Source organism: Aptenodytes patagonicus, chromosome Z (genome assembly GCF_965638725.1).
Source record: "Aptenodytes patagonicus chromosome Z, bAptPat1.pri.cur, whole genome shotgun sequence".
NCBI lineage: Eukaryota > Metazoa > Chordata > Aves > Sphenisciformes > Spheniscidae > Aptenodytes > Aptenodytes patagonicus.
The window spans coordinates 1689573-1710117 of NC_134982.1; the positions used below are offsets into that span (position 1 = coordinate 1689573).

Consider the following 20545-nt stretch of genomic DNA (forward strand, 5'->3'; position numbering starts at 1 on the left):
GGGCTAATCTGCACCTGCAAGTGCCAGGCACCGTGGGATGCCGGGATGCGACTTGGGTTTCTTACCCACAGATTAGCCTAGATAATAATCTACACATTATAATAATACAGAAATACATTGCTAATATCAAAACCTTCTTGTATAAGCAGGGGTTATTATGTTTGACACATTTTAGGGCACACACTAAATTAAGAAATTAATAATTGCTCTAATGGCACCAAGTTCTTTTAGCTACATGGTGACATGCTATCTGGAGCACACTGCAAAGAGCACATTGGGGATGCAAACAGGGATTAGCATTTGTATCTAAAAGAATGTGGAAGCTCATTAAATTAAAAGCTGTATAATAGGGAACATGCATAATAGCATTGTCTAGAAGAAAAGTGATTGTTTCAAACCAAGTTTTCCAGTTCCACCACCTACACCTATCACTAGTCATCTGCTTACAGAGGCAAGAGATGAAGGCTGTTTGTTGCGGCGTTAAGCAGGCAGCATAGTCTGCAGCCTCTGATGAACCGTCTGGGTTATTTTTAAATTTTACACATGTGAGAATAAGTGATTTAACTGTAATGAAACAGAACTGGTTTCGTGCTGCCTCTGTCTTACTGGCGTTTTCCTTGCGATCTGCTCCTCCTTGTTCCCATGAAAATCCAGATATGTGTTTCAGCTATTGTATTAGCAGTATAACCCTGTAAGCTACACTTCACAGTTTCTGTAGAATTATTGGATATTTCCAGTGTAATCTATCCATTTGAGACCTAACAAAGAAGCAACAAAGCCTTGCAGAGAAGTGCTGAGCAGCACTAAAAGGCTGAGCTGCAGCAAGCATTCTCAAGGCAAGCCGGCAATGGCAGGGCTGGTGATGCTGCCCTTGAAGAGAAGAGACAACAGCAATTTGTCAAAAGTATGTCACCAATGTCTATCCGATGAAGTGTTATTATCATCCTACATGACTCGAGGGCTCCTCTCCAATCGCGGTATCGGAAGGTGGAGGTAGAGGGCTCCAGCTGGGGACTCAGGACCACCGTGATGGTACAGGAGCCCCTGGGCTGGCCAAATGCCTGCATGTGTGCAATACCTCGGGGCAGGGAGGGTTGGAATGGGAGTGGGAGGAATCGGGCCTGCCATATATGCGCGGGCCATCCCCGGGAAGGGCTGCGCCTGGACAGGGCAATTTTGGATGCTGCCTACATGGTGGTGAGGCTGTGCCCCGAGGATGCTGCAGTGCAAAAGGAGTGAGTGCAAATGCCAGACGTCACCGGCTACAGCACCTGCGTTAGCATGGCTGCTCTCCAGGGAGCTCCATTACAGGACCACTTTTCAACAGCCACTCCACCAATTTGCAATAAATTGTTTTTTCAGATATCGTGGGACTTGCCCTAGCAGCAATAGTCAATCTTTAGTGGTTAAACATTGGAACAGGCTGCCCAGGGCAGTGGTTGAGTCCCCATCCCTGGAGGTATTTAAAAGACGTGTAGATGAGGCGCTTAGGGACATGGTTTAGTGGGCATGGTGGTGTTGGGTCGACAGTTGGACTCAATGATCTTAGAGGTCTTTTCTAACCTTAATGATTCTATGATTTACTGTAACAAACATCATCTATAACATAGTTACTTGATTCAAAATATATCTGAAGAAATTCTGGTTAAAGCTGAGGGGAAATCGGTGTATGAAGATGTTGCAAAGAGTCCAAGTCTTCTTTAAAGTGGGAGCATCCATCTGCGCAGGAGGCCTGAGTGCACCCTGGCAAAGCGGGGTGCCCGGGGGGTGCAGCTCCGTGCATGCCCGCCGGCTCCCCTCGGCTCCCGGGCAGCACTGGGCTCTCCTGCTCCTCCCCACTAAATCTGGGCCCCCAGTTGCCTGCTCCCCTGGTCCCACGGGTCGGCCCTGGCCAATGCATCTGGGTGCCTGGCTGCTGGCAGAGCTTATACCTGCCCTGTGAAATAACGAGTCCCCAGGGGAGCATCAGGCAAGAAATATTGATTTCATGAATTATACCTGTTTCCTCAGGCAGTTCATTGGGGGAAGCATGTGAGGTAGCACCAGGAGATTACAAAGCAACCTCAATAATTGAAAGAAGCTCCGCAATTAAGTTTGACACCACTCGTTTAGCTACGTTTCCCAAGTTAACCCCATGCAATGCTCTTCGCTCTCACTGCTCGTTTCTCAGACTCACAAATGCAAAAGCTCTTGCACCAACCTGAATGCAACGACACAAACAGCCTGTGCAAGGTTCTGTAAATATTCACTATCTCTGGGGATACCGAGGCACTGACGATGGCATCAGGCGTGCAGTGTTTGTACTCCTCTGTGGCTGCTCTGGCTGGGAGCCGTGCTCCGGCCTCACGCCTGCTCAGCCGCCCGTGCGAGGGCCGTACTGGGTGGTGGGCATCGGGCAAAGCACTCGTCTTCTTGTCGGATGGATGGGTTTGCCTCCCGAGATGAACGAGAGCTGCTCGAGCCGCGGGAGCACGGGAGAGCTTGCATGGCAGCGGCAGTGCCACCTGCAGAGAAAGCTCCCTCCTGCCTTTGCTTCCCCCTGCTCGCACCTCGCTAAACAACTCAAACCCACCAATTTCCACTTTCCAGCCTCAGCAACCCTCCCGTTGATTTTAAGTAATAACCAGACCCAATTTATGCTCAGGAATGTGCTCAGAGCAATACCAGTGCCTGTTATTTATTGCGCATGCTCCCAGTGCTTGTGTGCCAGGCACTTAATGGCTTTTGTTCGAGTTCTTTGGAGTCTGATGAATTTTTACCTTGGCATCTTTATTTTCTGCTAAATGAGCCCCCTTGATGATGCCCGTTTTTCACTCGCGGGTTGCTGGAGCCAATCCGTGTGTGGAGCAGGGCCGCGGGGACGGTGCAGAGCAAGGCCAGCAGCTCAGGCTTCGCGGCGCTGAGCTGGAGTGTTTGAGGATCTCTTTGGCTGGAATTTTTTCTTCAATATATGTGAAATTCAAAAGTAGTTTTAGCCAAAATAGGATATTTTGAAGAATACACACTGGACAGCTTGAATGTGAAGTCTTCACCAGCAATCCAGTTCTTAGGAAAGTTATCCGGATTGATTTAGACCCTGGGGTGTCGGCAACAAAACAAAGAACTAAAAATAACAAATAACTGAAAATCCTGTTAAAAACCGTGACAGAACAGTACCCAAGACATGGGCACCTTCAGGCAGATCTTGACACTTTTCACTTCCAATAGTTATTCCTAGATAATATCTCCATCCTCAAAACTGGAGGATGTGAAGTAATTCCTGAATTTAGATGAGAAGAGCTGGCATGGGAAGCCCCCAGTGATCACGTACTGATCAATTTTCCCTCTCTTCCTGAATGAAGGCTGATTTGGAAGAATCATTTACTTCTGGCAGCGTTGAGACACCGGGAGAAACCCTCTAAACCAAATGTATGGCCAAAGATGTGTAATTCAGGAACCAGATCCTGCACCGACTATTTCTCTGTAACTTTGAAGTAGGATTTTTAGCTGAAGGCAAAGCCAGGCTGGGGGTGCTCAGCACCCTGGGCAAGGTAGGGGAGTGAGCCCTGGGTGCTCAGCAGCACAGGGGATCATGAAATTCATTAATCAGGACGAGTCTCCATGGAAGGAAACGTGGTGCGGGGATGGCAAGAAAGGCGCCTTGGCCAGTCCATCCGCACGGTGAAGGGAGGCAGGCTCAGAGGGAAGAACGAGCTGTGCTCTTTATTTCAACAGTGATTTCAAGTATAAACAGCATCCCTTTTCCTTTTCACGGTACACCATCTGTCTTGATGTAATTGCCACAAAGAAAGGATTAGTATCTTTTTTTAAAGTATTGATCATTTTAGCATCTACTATCTAGGAGCTGGCAAGTGATCTGCACCCTCTGAGTCAGCCTGATGGCAACCGTATGAGTTCCTGCTCCCCCATCGTACAGAAGAGCAGAAAAGCTATCAAGCCAGGACAGCACTAATGAAGTCTGCAGCAGGTTTCAGACAAGGATGTCTCCTCGCTGCTCCACCTCGGGCCGTGGAGGCCAGGCACGCGGAGAAAGGCAGCTCCCGCTGCTCTTTGCCTTCGAGAGAGAAGACTTGCATCTCTGTATTTTGCATTTACTGCTGCAACAAAGAGCTCACGCAATGCTGGCACACTCGTGTGCACAAATTAGGTGTTTGCACAAAGCAGATGCAGAGATAGCCATAAAGCGTTTGACTGTTATAAGATAGTTACAGAAATCATGGATTTGCAGCCCAGTTTCAAATGGAAGAGCATTTTACTGGAGCAGAGAGAACGAAGAGCAGTTCATCATGCAAACGAAGAGCTGTATGCAATAGTCTGACAAACAGAAAACTTTAGGATTGATCTACAAACTAAATGAGCATGCGTTATCTAGAATGATAAATGTCTGTTTACAGTGTAAGTAATTTCTCCTTCCTACTCCAGTGCAAACTCGGTGCCTGCAGAGCAGAATAGATGGCCCCGACCAGATCCCTTTATTACTTTCCCCGAGTTTCTGTCTGGAAAGTGCTGGGAAGCAACTTATTAAACAGACATTTGGAAACAAAGCCCAATAGGAACGATCGCGTTAGATAAATGAGTATTTATCTACCATTTAGCTTTCTGACATACAATATATGTCTGCCTATATTATTTCAGACAATAATTTTACAGATGTGACCATTACCCATAAATTTACCCAGATGAGACAACTCTATTTAGGGTCTTTGATTCCAGCGGCTGTTGCTAACGGGCTTGTGAATGGCCGCTCACTTCTTCCATAGGCACCCGACCCAAGGGAGACAGCACCGAGAGGGAGTCTGGGGTCTCCCCTCGACCTCCACCACCCCCTGGGAGTGGGGGGTCCCTCTGGCCCCCCTTACAGACATCTGCCCCGGTGACACACGGTCCCTCCTCCCTTGCACCTTGGGGCGAGGGGCCGCAGGAGGTCAGTAAGCAAAGCTGAGCTCTTCACAGGTCAAGCCTGGTTTGTAAAATATCCGTGATGATGGAACTGCACTAAAAAGCTGCACAGAAGATCCCAGCTTTGGGAAAAATGTTGCCTTAGCAACTAATTGCCAGCCTGCTTTTGCAGAGGAGGCGGCTGTGGCTGTGTTTACGTGCAGGTTAACTTCATTCCTGCCGCAAAGGCTGAACACGATTTACACTGAAATGATAGATACCCAGATATTTCCAACTTAACGACGCGCACACAGACTGAAGATGACTACTCCCGGCAGCCCAAGGGGATGGCTGCTCCCGAGATGGTGGCTGGTGGACGTGTTGCTGGTGCAGAGGCGTGGGGCAGCAGCTACGAGCGGTCAGACCCACTGCTTCTCAAATGCAGGAGCAAAAAAGAAAATCCCAACCCACACCTTGGCTTTCACTAAATATTTGGGGAACCAGTGTTGCGTTTCCCAGAACTTGCTTAAATCCCTTTTTGTATATTTTGTCATGATGGTGTGTTATTTTTAATCTGAACCCTTACAGATTGGATCCTTGCTAATCTGATTTGCATTTGCATCATGATTTAGTTAAACTATAGCACGAAATATGCTGTTGGAAACACCTTTGTAAGCCAAGGTAGCGAGATGCATCCTTTGACCACCTCAAGCAAAGACTGCTCAGGAACCCAGGGTCAGAGCTCAGAGCTGGATCGCCTGTAGCAGCAGCAGCAGCAGCAAGGCTGAGTTTCACACTCAACATGGGCAGGCTTCCCGCAAATCACAAACCAAAGAGCAGTGTTTCCAGAGCAGACCATGCTCTTGGCAGTGTCGTTTCCTGCTAACATCGACACCAATGCAAGTCAGCCTTGTAAATCAGAGCTATATAAATATTAACTCAGGCATTTTTAGAGATGCTGGCTACGGCATCTTTTGGAGCAGCGGGGCCAGTTGCTTGCCTTTGCAGAGCTTGCACGCCGGGCTGTCCCCACTTGCTGTGCCCGTCCACTCCACACCCGAGCTCAGTGTTGTTCTAAAGCTGCATTTTAATTGTACGGGCAGAAGCAAGGACCGAGGCTGGCCACGGGGCTGCATGGGCTTCCAGTATTCTCAGCAGCTGAACATGAGCCGGCAGTGTGCCCAGGCGGCCAAAAGGGCCAACAGCATCCTGGCCTGTATCAGAAAGAGTGTGGCCAGCAGGAGTAGGGCAGTGATCGTGCCCCTGTACTCGGCACTGGTGAGGCCGCACCTCGAATACTGTGTTCAGTTTTGGGCCCCTCACTACAAGAAGGACGTCGAGGTGCTGGAGCGTGTCCAGAGAAGGGCAACGAGGCTGGTGAGGGGTCTGGAGAACAAGTCTGATGAGGAGCGGCTGAGGGAACTGGGGTTGTTTAGCCTGGAGAAAAGGAGACTCAGGGGAGACCCCATTGCTCTCTACAACCCCCTGAAAGGAGGTTGTAGCGAGGTGGGGGTCGGTCTCTTCTCCCAAGTAACAAGCGATAGGACGAGAGGAAATGGCCTCAAGTTGCGCCAGGGGAGGTTTAGATTGGACGTGAGGAAAAATTTCTTCACTGAAAGGGCTGTCAAGCATTGGAAGAGGCTTCCCAGGGAAGTGGTGGAGTCCCCATCCCTGGAGGTATTTAAAAGACGTGTAGATGTGGTGCTCAGGGACATGGTTTAGTGGTGGACTTGGCAGTGCTGGGTTAACAGTTGGACTCGATGATCTTAGAGGTCTTTTCCAACCTAAAAGATTCTATGGTTCTATTTAGATGCCGCTCAGCAAATACTTAAATTTACACCTAAGTTCAAGCAGACATGCAGTCCCTTTGGCCTGACATGCTTAAACACACATACAGGATCACTTAGCTCCTCCCAGCTGTGTTATATGGTCACATCGTTTTGATGTCCTGTTAGGAACATCCTATTTAGATGTTCCTTGAAATGATTCACGCCTTGAAACGCCATCTGATCCAAAAAACTCCCACTGCAAATGGGGAATAGTGTTGAGAAAGGGGTGTTTATGCCCTCACCTGAGCCATGGAGGATGAATTCAAACAGAGCAATAACAACCAATAAAACTGAGAACGTAGGTAATTTGTATCGTCAAAGCTTTTTACAAAGAAAATTATACCTGACAGCATACGTGAGTAAAATTCATGCCCCAATATTTGATGGAACAAGTGTCTGTCTAAACAGAGGAAGTATGTAAAAAAAAATAAAATCCCAACTGCAGGTGGGTGTGTTTCTGCAAGACTTGAAATTTGGTGGCGAAAAGACTTGCTAATAGTTCCAGCAGGCTTTAAAAAACCCAGTTCATGAATTACTGATACAAATGCTAGAGTTTCACTGAAATCTGTGTGGCTTGTAGACACTCAGATTCTCTGAAGAATCAAATCACTCAAATATTTTGTATGCAAAAAAAAAAAAGAAGAGATTAAATCAGTGGAGGAATCACAGCTCTCTAAGGCTAGCCCTGGTAGGAGGGTGATTAATGAAAGCAGGGTGGAGGAGAGGGTGCTGCAATGGTTGACTTTGCTCTCTTACGGCAATAAATCAGGTGCATTAAAAATGATGAATCCCAGTGGTTCTGTGGTATAGTAAAAGACACTGTAATGGTAAATTTAGTAAAGATAGCCTGAGAAAAGTTTCAGACTGGCTCTCCCCATTTCTTAATTGTAATTAAATTAACACACTATTAATTAAAAAAAAACCCTGTAATAATTTGCAAAATTAATATCTCAATAGGTCTTTGTTTCTTTTAAAATCTTTGAGAGGATTTTAAATCCCAAAAGCTGAAACTGGCTGTTTCTACCCAAGATATCACTGTTCCTTTCAGCGAGTAGACAAACGGTTGCAAAAAGAACTAAGCTGTACAATTAACCTCAGCAACACGGCAAACAGGTGGGGGCAGGCCAGCTTCGCCCCCTCTGCCACCCCTCTGCCTCCTCATCCTCGCTGAGGGCTGCAGCATGGGGACAAGGGGAAGGGACACAATTACACCCTCCCTGCCAAGGGTGACCCCAAACTGCCGCAGAGCAGGAATACACGGGGGTTTTAGCCCGCGCTTCGAGGGATGCTGCTGTGTTATCCCCGGAGAGATGTGTGCATCCTGGCCAGCTCAGTCGGTGCTCAGCTGCAAAATATTATCGAGGCTCTCGGAAAGCTGCTGGGCACCCTCGGAGCCCTCCCGGCTGCAGCCCGGCTCGCCCTGGGTGGCATCACCCGTGGGAGGCAGAAAAAAGGAAACGACACACCATCAGTTATTCCAGCGGAGACCGAGCTGGGCAGGCGGTGGCTTCCCGCTGCCCCACCGTGCTTTCAGCTCCGGGCTGGCACCTGGTAGGAGATGCTGAAGGGGTGGCACAGACTGGGGACCTACCGCGGGTCCCCCTTCCCACTGCGGCTGCTTGACACCCGATGGGGTCATTCGGTTCCACTCATGAAAATGGAGATAGAGATAGATAGATAGATTTTGGGTTTTTTTTAAAGCTCCTGAGGAAACCAGGTGTTTCTCCTCATTTTGGGGGACACGCTGGGACTCAGGAGTACTACAGAGCCCTTGGTAAAGATCAAGTTTAATTTTGGGCTGCAGGGGTCCCTCCTGGCTCCTCCCCACGCCGGGCACCGCACGGGTACCCCGATGCACGTGCAGGTGAGGGGGCAGAGCAGGGTCAGACCCCGCTGCTGGGGCACAAAGCCAGCACCGATAACCGGGGTCACGCCTGCACGGGGAGCCAGGAGCAGCGTGTGTCTCAGTGCCTGTCCATTAAATAAATACATGAAAAGGGAGAGGGAGGGCGCACGTATTCACATCGCAGACAGGACAAACTCCACTTGTGCAGCATCCAGCCCCGGGCCAGCAGAGACACCGCCTCACCCAGCACTCCATCAACAGAGCCATATGGGAAATGGGAAGCACCGGGAACACAGGGCTTGTGGTGTAAAATCTGCTTCTTACACTTTTGCTATTGGACAAAAAAAAACCCATAGTGGAAGCGTGCTCCAGCACCGACCCAGCGCTGGCATTTTTGCAATCAGCTGATACATTTACATGGAATTTGTTGGCCTGAATTCCAAATAAACGAAGTTGTGCTCCTCAAATTACTTTAGTAACTCCAAATTAATAAGCCTTATCCCTTTTTATCATTAATAGAGCAGTTTTACCTCTAAATGAATGGTTTCCCAAGTAAAATTCACTGTGCTCCCCTGGGGCTGGAAATACAGTTGTGTGTGTAGTTGTAGGCGACCGACTCACTACCTCTGCTCAGAGGTGTGAAGCCGAGGTTTGCTTTCTGCTTCTTTATAGAAAAACTGAGTTCTTTTGAGGGGAAACACAAACTTTCCAGGCTTGGGTTAAAAGCAGTGAGGTCTGCATGCTGCCTTCCCGACAAGCCCGAGGAACCATTGCCCACCTGGACAGTCCAATTCTCTTTATTTTTTGAGATTAAATGAAAAAAAGTGATGCTAGTTCCCCAATTCCCCTTCCAATTCAATTATATTTGGCAGAAAAAGACAGACTTAAATAAATGCCGCTCCTGCAGGTTTAGTAAGAGCACCCCAAGAAGAGGAGGGATGAGGTTAAGATGCCATGGGGGATGTGGGCACCCTTGGCACCAGCGCTGCTCCACTGTGCTTTGCAGAGGGCGGTGACAGAGAAAATAAATTCTGAAATTCATGACGAAATCGTGATTCAGAATCACATTCACTAGTTTAGGAGAAAGACACTATTCTAAAACGATTGCGTACGTGAGATATGCTCATTTTTATCCTGATGCTTCTGGAGGAGTCTGATAATGTGATTTACCTTACTGCTTCTCTCCTACACAGCACAGAGTTACAGGATAATTTAGGTTGGAAGGGACTTGTGAACATCACCTGAAGTTTGAAAACATGAGTATATACTTTTTGTTTGCTAGTTGCTGACTGTAAGTCACAAACTGCACAGAACAATACTGAGAGCGGCAGAAGGGCGCACGAAGCTGCAGCAGGCGTACAGGGAGGGCTGACAGCAGCCCCCACGGCTCATCCTCGAGGTTTCGGGTCACGTCTCCCTATTGAGCTACCCCCCAGCCGGGTCGCAGCCCCGGGGATCCCTGCACCGGGTCCCCCGCTGACTCCGTCGCCCGAATCAGCAACACGTGTGCACACAAAGCGGTTCACATCCCTGGCACGGGGTTTTTGGAAGCGACTATGGAATAATAGATGCTGGCTTGGGTGAGTGAGTCACACGGGCAGGCACGCAAACAGCAGACCGCCTAGAGCCCAACAAACACCCTGCACAGCCCACCCAGCACACCCCTTGGCCCCACAAACGTTCACTCTATCTCCTAGAATAACATTTTTAACATAAGAAAGATACATTTAAAACTACTTCTTACATGGCAGAATAGAAACAAAGGTTAAACATCATAAATCACCGAGTCACTTTTAATAGAACGTTCCCCTGTTTATCTTTCTCAGATAAGAAACTTCATATTAATACAAACTAATAAGCAAAGTATTAAAGCGTACCATTAGGAAATAAAATGAATCAACTTACCGGAGATCTAGCTCAAGTTTAATCCTTCTGCTGCCTTCTGCTGGTTTCCAACTTCTAAGCAATAATTTATTACTGCTATATAAAATATTAAAGCCAGTGCCTGCAGCATTGCCCTATTTTTTAAGGTCTTGAATGTACCATTTCCTAATTCCTGCCCGGTTACTAGTTTCTGCAGACTCTCATTAAACTGTGTCCCGTTAGTGCTACTCACCCTCAGCACCGCGAAGGCACAAACCGCCCAATTTATGGCATCTCGGCTTATACAAGGAAGCGGGGAAGGGAGTGGGACGTGCCTCCCACCTACGCCGTGCACATACAGCTGGAGCTGTTGGCAGCGCATTCACATGCAGAGCCCAGGGGCGGCCAGGAGATTGCTGCATTCGTATTCCCTCCGCGCCGGAGCTCCTGTGCCGGCAGTTTCCCTTTCTTGCAGGGAAATACACCCTGTGACAGAAGATGATGCTTTCCCTGAAAGGGCAGGGTACAGCTTGTCGGAGGCGTCTCAGGAGGTCCATTTTAGAGCTGTGTCAGTGCATCAAATGTTGCTGCTAATTTCTTGTTTCAAGTGGCTAAGTGATAAATTTTGCTTAGGGGAGAGAAGAGTTAAACAGGCTCTAGCATCTTCACATCTCCCGTTATGAAGATATAGCAAACCCCGCTGTGAATTTCTGCCAGAAGGATTTTAAACCCTGCGTGAGAGAAGCAGGAAGAAAAAGAAATATATCTCCTTTCTTCCTCAGGTTCATCTATTCGCTGTTCTCTGGCAGGAGCCGGGCATCAGGCAGCAAGGAAGGATGCAGAGCCCCAGGGACCTTATGGGGAGGCTGGGGGAGCTGGGTGCCGCTCCCTCCCCAAGCCTGTGTCTGGGCATCGCGCTGAGGAGTGGGTTGAATAAGGCAGATTTTGGTTCAGGGGCCAAAGCCAAGTTTGCCTTCGCCCCAGGAGGAACAGCCGTGCTGCCCCCCGTGCCCAGTGTGTCTCGTGTATTGCAAACGTTAGATTTGCCCAAAAGATATTGCCCAAATTTGCCATTTCTTTTGTGTTACAACAGGAGACGCAGAAGCACACATGGCACGATGGGGTCCCTCGTGTTTTCTGCCCTTCTCTTTAACCAGGCTCTGCTACAGCGGGTCCACCCTCCTGCAGTGTATTTCTTCCCACGGGCACACAGCGGGACCAAGAGAGTTTAAAGGCAATTTTAACTGCAAACAAAATGTCAATTGAGCAGATGGAGCGGATCCAGGTTCCAGTTATAGCACCGTGACGTGAGAGCACCTTCCACCAAAATAGGGGGAACTGGTACAAAAATAACCTTTTCATTTTTTTCTTTAGAAAAGGGATGTCGCTGATGCCAGCGCACCCTAAAATAACCACCCATTTGTCAGATGAGTGGATTCAGCAATATCCCAAGGAACGGTCTGACGGGGGAGTTGGACCGATGGAGCTGGAGACCAGCTTCTTGTGCGAGCTCCCGGCGAGAGCTGCAACGGCCTCCTGAGAACCCAAAGCCATCGGTCCTGAATGCACCAGGGGAGGGAAGAGCCGGGCGTTAGGGACTCGCTGCGGATGTGCAAGGCTCCAGATGCTTTTTACTTTACCATATTCCAGTCTTCAGAGAAGCGTGTTTACCTGATCGGCTCGTCTGGCACAATCTAGATTTCCCCCAAAATACCTTGAGGGAAAGATGCAATCTGCTTCTCCCTGGCATCTATTCGCTTCTGTAAACTCCAAGGCAGAACAGTCATCAAATTTCTGTTAGCAATGCCTTTTGTTTCTGTCAATGAAAAATTAATCTCAAAGGGAATGTATTTTTCTCCAACCGCTTGCTTTTTATTTAGTAAAATGCCTTAGAGCCATAATTCTGCATGTTTAAAATTTTCCACTTGTTAGCTCCCACCCCACTATCTCAACTCACGTTACAGCTGTGATTGCCAGAACATAATTTTCAAAACCCAACAATGTTTTTTGGCATTATCAATAAACAGAGGCAGCTTCTGAAGAATGTAGAAGGAAGCAGGCATGGTGATGGATGAGGCACAGGTAAAGGAGATTTACATCCCACCAAGCCCAGACGTTTTACCTATGCCATACAAACCTGGGGGCTCCACCCTGACAGCCTGCGGACATCTAACCAGCACTAACAAACTTATTTTACATGCCATTACCTATTTTACAGAGGGTCCCCAAACCGCCTCCGGCAGAGCTGGCTGCAATCCCCCTTCCTTGCTCTGCACTCACCTGCAGGTCGCCAGCAGCTTCTGGGACCTTCTCGTGTCCATCTCGAGTCGCACGGCCTTCGCTTTCAACTGCAAACTCCACTGCTCATCATTCACATTACTGCAAAATAGCCTCAGGATTTATATCTAAATATTTCTTTTTACCCATCAGATCAAAAGACCGCGTTTCAGTGAGAGGTGTTAATCTCCCAACAGCCCTCCTTTCCCCAGGGCAAGCGCGGTGTAGCTGACAGCCTCACACGGTTATTTATTTTCAATGAAAAGGATCCCTTTAATTAGCCAATTCACAAGAAAGAGGATCTCACGCAGCATCTCTTAGGGACTTTCTGACATTTCTTGAGGATTAGCAGCACCTTAATTATTTAAAACCTGCCATTTACTCTGTGTCCTACATCTCCCGAGTCAATTAAAACACACAGAAATGTCGACAAGGGCGTTTCAAACTGCTGCTGCACATCGAGTCACCGAGGACGATCACAGAAAAGCTTTCTGAACCAAACTAGAATATATATGGACATATGGCAGTATAGAAGAATTGCATTAAGGAGGGTGGAAAGGACACTGGGAGAACATCCGTTCAGTTTTCCTGCCTCCATCTAGGATGGGTGTAGGTACATCCCACCAGGCAGATGTTCTTAAAATAAACCAGCCCCGACTTCCAGCCTGGGCTGCAGGAGTCCTCCCGACAGCCAGCATCCCCAGTTAGAGAGAAAAAAAAACATCTTCTCTGGAAGGACCAGGCAGATGGAGCTGGAGAGCAGCAGAGCAGACCACAAAACAACCAGGTTTCGGTAGAGGAGCAGAGCTACAGCTTGCTACCTGCTTGTTTGATCAGTGTTTAAACCAGCAAAAAAACTTCAAAAACATTTTATGAGTAAACAGCTGCCCAAGGGCGGCGTGCAGCTATTACTCACCGAGCGGTTTGAATAATGAATGTGTTCAAGAACAGGGCAGCGTCTTACCTATTTCTATGCGAGAGAAAGGACAGATCTGGGGAAATCCTGTAAACGCTAACACAGCCTCTGCTCTCTAACGCAAGAATAACCATCACACACGCAGGCCTGTCAGCTTAATTTAAGGAAGAGAAAAATATATTTTTATTCTTTTTTTTAAATAATTCCAGCGTTGGGAAACTCTCGAACAGGTTCCTAGGAAGGCTTGGGGGGCTCAGGGATATCTAACAACATTTTGAGCAAACGTGGTAAAGCGATCTCATGCATGTCGGTCCCCAGAGCCCTTGCGGTGCCTGCTCTGGAACAGCGCTGAAGATCACCCGGGGACACCTGCTGCCACCCGCCTACGGCTAATTCAGCGGTTCGGCCCCGCTGCACAGCGTGCGTCTTCAGAAGTACCTTCTGGTCCTCTGGAAACAGCCATACAGAAATTATTTCCCTGGAGAATCCTTATTTTGCTTCCTATCGCTGCAAATTTGGTCTATAACGTGTGCAGAGCTAGTGCACAGAGGACATTTACTCCGGACCTATCCTTTTTTGCTGCTACAGAAGCATAAAACCTTTAAAATTAAATTTTAATTAGCAAAATATATGGTGGAGAACAATCTGACAATGAGGAATGAGGTCCGTGATGCGACCTGTGGGCATCTTACATTTCCCAGCCTTCACATTAGGGGTCACACAAGGAGCTATATCGGAGAAAAACCTGATCAGTCCCGAATTTCACTCAGTGATGTGCAAGTGCAACATTTTAATGGCCAGCATAGGGAAAATTTGATCGTAAGTTTGAAAACCACCTTTACAGCAGAAGTTCACTGTGCTGTGAGATGTCTCCCCACACCCAGGGCGAAGCTGCCCCCGAGCACCCCCCGCTGCTCCCCATCACCCCGACACCCGCGCTCGCACAGCGACAGAGCAGTCAGGTCTCTGTAAATAAATTACATCCATTTAATTCTCTCTCCCATTCCCCACACTATTTTGCTCGGTCCCATTGGCAAACGCCGAGGACAAGTTTTATTGAGCAGCGCAAAAGCCACTTCACAGCAGACTTAAGAGCTCTGTGGTCTCATTTAACCTTTTCCTCAAATGCACATTAATAATTGATTTCATCCTCCCTCACAGGCTGTTCAGCATTCATTTTAATATTGATTTTCCCTCTTCTCCTGCACTCTTCCCGGTATGCTTCCATGCCTTCCCTCCCCTGGCAATTCACACTGGGCCTGCAGCCACTCTCCTTGATCTCTCCTGCTCCACCTGGGCCAGGACGGAGGACGGCCAGCTAATCAAATCTGTCTTGCGTTTTTATTTCACTTATTATGCCTTTATTACCCCCAAACTACCTCTTCTCTGCCCACTCAAAACCTACTGCCCAGGCTTGCAGGGAGGCGCGATGCATTGCATGAGCAGCAAGCAACCCAAGAATCCCAATTTTCTTGGGCTGGCAGGTCAGGACACGCGGCAGAGAGACTCTTGGCTTCTTCACGGGCAGGCCTGGCCCGTACAAGCTCATTAAATACAGGCATTAATTGAGGAGCACGATTTCCCCAGCCGAACGATGACGACCCAGCACGAGGGCTAGCCAGGCTGTAGTTGCAATTCATGTTAGATGAGAGGGCTGTGTCGCGAAGAAGAGGGTTTTTAGTGTTTAAATGCATTGTAAAGATGGTGTGGGGAAGCAGCTGTGCATAGATCTGCAAGAACTTGTTAAATCCTGGCTTTACAGCTTTCCCCCCCCCCCTCAGACTTGTGGCATGCCTCTTCAATTTCTTGATCCTCTCTTCGGCACAAGAAATGAAAGGAGTTAATTATTTCCCCTTAATACACAGAATTGTGAGGATTAATTAGATATCTTAATGTAATGTACCCACAACAGGATCTAACCTACCGTTGTGGTTTTCTAGGCATTAGAGGAACTTACAGGGAAAAAAAAAGAATTAGGCATGATGCCACAGCGCTCATAATCTCAAGAAGAGAGAAGTTACTCTGAGAAATGTTAGGATTTCTTGCTTTTTGTCCTTTTTTTGGGGGGGGGATGACATGTTTATATTGTTTATATTTCAAAATTAGGGCAAAAGCGGTTCTGATTCGGTGACTCCAGGTGAGGATGCTCGGGGCCCCATCCTGGCTCCCAGGAGCAGCACCTCCACACAGTGTCACAGGGAGGAACAGCAGCAAGCTGCAACTTCTCCTGTTCAACGAGAGAGGATCAGTCCAGACCCCACTGAAGCAAGTGGCAAGTCCGTCCTTATACAGAAGTGAAAAACCTCGTCCCGAGTAACAGCCGTTCCTCGAGAGAAGAAACTGCAGTGTCTGAGTACAAGCATGCTGGCATTCTGCACCATTGAAATATTAAACTTCCCTACGTGCGGACAAACAGTTAGCTCCCTGCGATTTTTTTTTTTTCTTGGAAAAACCACAGAACCTGATCCAGAGCTTTAAACTCGTCCTCACCGAGTGCTGCGCAGACCGACCGCTTGATGAGCGATGAGCCCAGGGTCCCTTTCCTCTCCTTCCTGACCCTGTTTTGCTGTTAAGTGTAAGGAAAGTGTTAAGCGTAAAGAAAATAGGAACCAAGGTTTATGTCTGAGCCGCGTTGCTCAAAGCAAATAAGTTACAGACTTAGAGATCTAAAAGGTAGAAAAAAAAAATTATTAGATTTATTATTCTGATTGCCCGCATCGCACGTCTAGCAGATTTTTCATCCAGGCAGCCCTTCACTGCGTACAAGCCTGAGTCGGGTTAAAGGAAAGCTTCAGGACAGCCCCCTCCACCCGGCTTCGTTTAAAGGTGTTAATAATCTTGAGAGTTTTCCAAAAACTTACCCAACCTCATTGCCACAAATAAACAGTAGCAATACCTCATTTGTAACGTGCTCATTTAAGCTCTTCGCATCTCGCTCTTACAAGCATTTCAACCTCACAGTTTATTTATTTATCTGCTTATTTATTTATTGGTTGTAACTCCTGCCAGTCTCTGCCCAGCCCTGGAGGAGGACAGCGTGGTCCTGCCCCGAGGATGCCGTGCTCGTGCCGCCGCCTGCCACGGCCGCACCGGGCAGAGTGGGCAGGAGGCGGCGGCTGCTTTGGGACTCGCTCACGTTGTCAGCGGGGCAGACGAGCCCTGCTCGCCGAGCACACGTGTCCCAGCGCTGATCTAGGGTTTTCAACTGTATCAGCTGGCCCGATTAAAAAAAAAATTTCTTGCAAAACAGCTTCTTCCTACAACGTGTGCCATGCTCCTATTCTCAGCCCATCCTGGTCACCGTGACACCACACTGCAGCCGGGAGCAGCTCTTGCATCCATCCTCTCCTGACCACCATCAGCCCCTTCCGTTGGGCCTTTTTAGCGAGAAATTAATCAGAAAGATTTCCAGGTGTAATTAACTAATTAACACCATGTTCAGGACAGGCCGAATGCAAAAAGCATCCCACACGCACAGCTAAATACAGCGTGTTTTCTGCTGCTCAGTCACCTCTAGCTCTCCGCAGCTCTATAGGCAGCGCCTTACCTGCAGTTTATTTCGTGGTTTCTCTACGTTTCATCCCTGTGTCTGGGGATACGTGCATGCTCCCGACAGGCGCTGAGCTGAGCCACCCGCACCTTGTTTCTGTTCACAGTAAGGGGGAAAACAGGCAATAGAGTGGAACAGCGCTTGGTCACTGTATAATTAATATACTATATTAATTACAATAATTAATGCAAGATGAACGAATGGAAGAACGTGACAGATGTTGCCGGCGAAGCTGGAGCTGGAGGCAGCAGCTGGACTTCACGGCAGCCCCCATGCCCGGAACAGAAGCGGTCACTTGTTTTAACGAACAGCTAAGAAAAAAAAGTCACTTTAAAGCAAGGTGCTCGTCTATAAGAGAGTCTGAGAAAGAGCAAGACGGGAGAGAAGCATGTGCAGAACTGAAGAAAGGAAAGAAGGAAAGAATCTGGTTTAGACTAGAGTAAATCAAGGGGATAACGTCACAGTACCGTGCATCACTCTTCCTAACATCTGCTAGCGTACGCGGGGACCGCCTTTGGTTGTGCAACAAGAGCACCCAAACCAAGACGCCACTGATGACGACACGGCGCACAGACCAGACCCCCCCTTTTCAACGTCTGAAATGAATGCACCCCCGCGGCGTGGGTTTCTGCACTCCTCCTTTTTTAAGCCCCCCCACCAGCAGGGGTGGCGTTTTGTGAAGGTTTTCCCCGTGTGAGGGCACCAGCCAGGACCTCACCAGCTTTGAGAGCCCTGCCACGAGGTTAAAGCTCACCGGCAGCACGTCAGGAGCGGCGGGATAGATTCGTGCTGCAGAGCACAAGATGGAAATAAATGGATAGAGCCAAAGGAAAAACCAACCTGTGTTTCAGAGAGCCTCCTCCTCAAAGCAGGAGGGTGAACCTAAACGCAGACGTGTTTAGATGTGCTAAATTGCACAAGGCAAAACCAGGTAATGTGATTCTCCAAAACAATTGCTGAGGAGGCAGGAGTAAGGAATGATGGATTTCTGCCTCAGGAACGGAGGCAGGCAACAGCCCGGGGCGCTGCTGGAGGGGATGGTGGCATCGAGGAGCCCCGGCAGCACCACGCTGGTAAATTCAATAGAAGAAAGCCTTCAGACACCCCGAGCCCCCAGGCACAGGCACCCCTTTATCATCACCCCATACCTACAGGGTACGCTACTCACACCAGCTCTGGCTTCTCTTTCGTAACAGTCTGGCTGTGCCAAGAAAAACTACAGCAGTCTACTGGCTTCACGTGCAAACAGGAAAAAATTAAAACCCCTGTGCGTTCATTTCATGTGAAAATTCCTCAGTGCTCAATTCCTTTTGTTTTCCTACCAAAAAGTGATTTAGTAATCTATTGAAAAAGAAGGTTTCCCAGCTACAGAAGTCTGATGATCCTAACTATATCACTTCCTCTGGATTTAATATTTTTCTTCCAGCAAGCTGACTTTTAAAGGGCAGAGGAATTACACCGCCCTGTGCTTCCAAAGCGCTGGGTCAGACGGCAGCCGGACCCTGCAGCGCCTGTGGCTGGTCAGGCTGGCTGGCAGCGAACAGGGTGCAGCGGAGGACGATGGCCGGGCTTGCACCCACCGGACCGCGCCACGGGCACTGCCCAAAACCGCTCCCATCCTTCAGCTGACACCCAGGGAGAAATACCACTAATTAACTACCTCCCCCAGGGCACGGCCCATGCTGATGGTGAAAACCTGCCCTGGAGGGAACTGGCTCAGATGGCTGGTTATTGCCAAAGGGGCCCCGGGAGTTGATAGGTAGGAATATTTTAATTCCCAGAGGATGCACCCGCAGCTGGACAAGAGTAGTGATGAGCCCCCGGCCATGGGTTCGTCCATTAATGCTGCAGGGGTTTCAGAGGATCCCTGTACGTGTTGCCTGCAGCTTCCCCGGTAACTATTATCACCTCCCAAACACTTGTGCACAATTTGAGTGGCTTCACGGCAGTTTTTTCCCCCAACATATCTTTTAGTCTGGGAAGAATATCAAAATCAGTAAGAGTTACTACTATTTAAGGAGCTTTTAAAGTAGTCTTTTACCACCTTACACTGCTGTATCAATGAGTCAGAGCGCCCTCTCTCTCCCCTCGTTCATGGATGTCCTTTAATTCTCTTTTATGTTATGCTGTGTTGATGCTTTAGACCTTTCCCAGGCACGGCAGGATTTGTCCCGCTCTCCCTGCGGGGCCAAAGCTGCATCGCGCTGAACGCCTATCTCTCCATGGGTCCCTGCCGCAGCAGGAGAGCGCAGGTCACGGGGAGGCGTACCCGAACACCCCAGCCTCCCCGCGTAGGGTGGGCGTTCACTGAGGCACCTCAGGTACCGTACAGCTTGGTCGGATAAATGTCAGCTGCTCCATGATAGCTCAGTAAAACAGAACTTACGGTTGCAGGCGGCAATCGGAGTTCATTCGCCTTCGCTAGCACGGCGAGTCACGTCTTAATGTGGCTGCCGACTGGTGGCCAGGAAAACCCCGCCTCTTGCATGGGGGGGCTTTTTTTTAAAAAAAAGCACCTTCCATCGCTAAATGATGGAAGCGAGACCTTCATTAGGTATTTATGAAGAAGCAAGTTTATGAGCTTTATGAGCCGGAGCTCACCAGCGCAGCGGGCGTGCTCTGCCAACACCCCGAACTCCTCCTCGCGGTGCGTGGGTGCTGCTCCGGCGGCGATCACCGCTCCTCCGTGCACGGGGGTCCGCCGACGGGCCTGCTAGAGCAAAGCCGTTTTCTGGCAGAAACCTCTCATCTTCTCTTTCGGGCCTCTCCCCATACGCCCCTCGCACAGAGACCCCCGGCCCCTGTCCCAGACACCCACCCAGCAGCCTGCCCTGCACCCCAATTCTCTCGTCACTCATAAAACTAAGTCACTTTTCTCAAAATAAAGAAAATAAATCTTTTCTTGCAATGCCTTCCAGCGCCAGGTCTCCCACGGGTTTGCCCGGAGCTGGGAGCGAGTACAGAAAACAATAACTTCAGTAAATAAATTATGAAAACTAGAAGTAAATTAAATATTCTGAGTTTCTCTTTAAAAGAAAAAGGGGAAATATGAATTTCCAAATTCAATTCACCGACAAGGAACGACCAAACTCGCAGGGGTACAGGTTAAAGAGGATTTTGAGTTATTACATCCCCACAGCACCAGGGAAATAATTTTGATTTTACTGTATCCTGTCTGCACAAAATACTGTCTCATGAATTTTTATTACCGAGAGCACACTGTAATCTGAATTTTATCTAGCCATTAAATGAAGTCATATGGAAACCAATTCGCTGTGTTTAACAGGGGTCTAAAGTATATTAGAAGAGTCATAAAGCCGCAGGTGTGTATACCCCGATACAGCCCTCCACTGACATTTTGCTCAAAAAAGGAAATTATGTAGTGA

General features: G+C 48.5%; 1 protein-coding gene across 1 annotated transcript in view; it reads right to left on the reverse strand.

The window, feature by feature from the left end:
- LOC143173231 (ras-related protein Rab-27B) overlaps window positions 1–10722 on the reverse strand; it is a 53209-nt gene extending 42487 nt beyond the window's left edge. Inside the window, exon 1 of the mRNA XM_076363446.1 lies at window positions 10459–10722. The gene's annotated coding sequence lies outside the window, so the exon portion shown is untranslated. The remainder of the gene's footprint in view (window positions 1–10458) is intronic.
- Between the last annotated feature and the right edge of the window lie 9823 nt (window positions 10723–20545).